The sequence below is a fragment of the Spinacia oleracea genome, chromosome 1 (genome assembly GCF_020520425.1).
Source record: "Spinacia oleracea cultivar Varoflay chromosome 1, BTI_SOV_V1, whole genome shotgun sequence".
NCBI lineage: Eukaryota > Viridiplantae > Streptophyta > Magnoliopsida > Caryophyllales > Amaranthaceae > Spinacia > Spinacia oleracea.
The window spans coordinates 75,245,623-75,248,416 of NC_079487.1; positions in this window are offsets into that span (position 1 = coordinate 75,245,623).

Sequence of the window (2,794 nt, forward strand, 5' to 3'; positions counted from 1 at the left end):
TGCGCACTTGGAGTGCCGACAATCTCAAGAAATATTTCTTCTAGATATGTGTTAGCTTTGTCTTACTTACCACAATCCATTTCCCAAGGGGCGGCCTCTAATGGTCATAATAGGGTAGTAATTACTTTTGTAACCGGCTAAATTCGCCTAGCAAAGTTATAAATAATACTACTCTATTTGTCTCGTAATATTTATTGCTCACACAATGAATACAAAAATACACTCAAATGCATAACCAAAGCCTAATTGTATGACGGCCTGAGAAGTGGCCCAGATTAGCAAAAACTCTCAGCAAGACTAATTGTTTGAAGCCTAAGAAGTGGCCCAGATTAGCACCAAGTTGTAGGCTGATCACCTATCCAACTTCCTTCCCAGTATAGCAAGCCGCTGGCCAACCAGTACGGCATGTTCAAAAGCTCAGCGGCACAAATAACCTTAAAACATAGGTTGTTTGTTCAAAAGCTCAGCGGCACAAATAACCTTAAAACATAGGTTGTTTGTTCAAAAGCTCAGCGGCACAAATAACCTTAAAATATAGGTTGTTTGTTCAAAAGCTCAGCTGCCCGAATAACCTTAAAACATAGGTTGTTTGTTCAAAAGCTCAGCGGCACAAATAACCTTAAAACATAGGTTGTTTGTTCAAAAGCTCAGCGGCACTAATAACCTTGAAACAAAGGTTGTTTGCTCAAAAGTTCGGCGGCACGAACGTCCTTGGAAAAAGGTTGGTTGTGCAGAATGTTTGGCCGTCCATTCCATTTGACGAGCATGTCTAGCGGCAATCATACCTATTGATTGACTTGCGTCAATCAATATCGTTATAGACACGCTCGCCAAAGAAAGCGACGACCACGGTAGTGCCTAGCGCATGCTCAGTTGCCTGCAACACCAATAACTTTGAAACGAAGATTGTTTGCTCAAAAGTTCGGCGGCACGAACGTCCTTGGAAAAAGGTTGGTTGTGCAGAATGTTTGGCCGTCCCTTCCATTTGACGAGCATGTCTAGCGGCAATCATACCTATTGATTGACTTGCGTCAATCAATATCGTTATAGACACGCTCGCCAAAGAAAGCGACGACCACGGTAGTGCCTAGCGCATGCTCAGTTGCCTGCGGCACCAATAACTTTGAAACAAAGTTGTTTGCTCAAAAGTTCGGCGGCACGAACGTCCTTGGAAAAAGGTTGGTTGTGCAGAATGTTTGGCCGTCCATTCCATTTGACGAGCATGTCTAGCGGCAATCATACCTATTGATTGACTTGCGTCAATCAATATCGTTATAGACACGCTCGCCAAAGAAAGCGACGACCACGGTAGTGCCTAGCGCATGCTCAGTTGCCTGCGGCACCAATAACTTTGAAACAAAGTTGTTTGCTCAAAAGTTCGGCGGCACGAACGTCCTTGGAAAAAGGTTGGTTGTGCAGAATGTTTGGCCGTCCATTCCATTTGACGAGCATGTCTAGCGGCAATCATACCTATTGATTGACTTGCGTCAATCAATATCGTTATAGACACGCTCGCCAAAGAAAGCGACGACCACGGTACTGCCTATCGCATGCTCAGTTGCCTGCGGCACCAACGTGCCTAGTGTATACTCAGTTGCACCTTGGCTACCATACCTATTGATTAAAGAATAATCAAATTACGAAGAACAAATAAATGCGAGATAAAAGAAGCAACAAAAATAACCTATTTACTTATAAAACAACGCCCGTAGAAAGGCGTGCAAAAGTAGCCCAGAATTCAAAAAAAAAAATTGTTGTGTGCTCAGCAGGCACAGTAATACAGACGCCAGCGGCGCCAAAACTTGACAAAATAATTTTTTTTGCCCTTAGGCATGGGAACACTTAAATAAAGTTCTGAAAAACTTGGAGGGAAGCAAGTCAGGGAGCAGCCGCATCGTCTTCATCGTCAGAAGGTACAAACTCTGGGGGCGGCTGGCCGAGACGCTCAGCAGCCAACACAGCGGCACTGTGTTCCAATCGCCGCTGGAACCACGCAAGATCATACTCCGGCATGTGGTTTTCCCAGGCATGCTTAACAGCGTCCTTGGCCGCCTGCTCCCCCTGATCATAGGACTCCAGAAGACGCTCGCGCAAGGCGCGAACTTGCGACCTGGCCGTCTCCAGTTCCCCCCGAAGATGCTCGGCTTCCTCAGCCGCCTCTTTGACTTGAGGGTACTCCCGCAACTGGTCCTGAAGCGTCCGTATTTCCGTCGCCGCTGTCTTGGCCTCCTCGACCATCGCCACCATGTCCTTGTCCTGCGCCAAGATCTTCTTTAGCAGCTCGGCCTTGTCAGACCTCAATGAAGCTACCTCCTTTGCTTGAAGGTCTATTGTCGTCTGCATCTGCAGGCGGACCTCTTCAATGGATTTGAACGCATAGTCACCATGGTGGGTGGACTCAGCCACCTGACCTTTGAGCTCCTCAGCACTGCGGGTCTTCCAACCCTTGCAGAATTCCATGCGGCAGAACAACTGCAAAAGAGGCTACATGTTAGTAAATGACCTAAAAAGGAAAACAAGCACAAGCAAAAATGGGAAATAGACTCACGTCGAGTAGAGTGGCCTGGATTGCACCAAACTGGGCGTCAGTCTTACGGCCAGGAAGAGAAGTAACATACTCCGCGGGGACGGCCTTAAACACCTTACGGCATATAGCCACCCTATCCTTTGACGAGTAGTGAGGAGTAGCGGGTACATTCTCGTCCTCTGCAGCAGCTGCCTCCTTCCCTTTGTCTTTAGCTATAGGAAAAACAACGGCCTTAGGATGACGCGGAGAGTAAGAAGAACTGCCAGA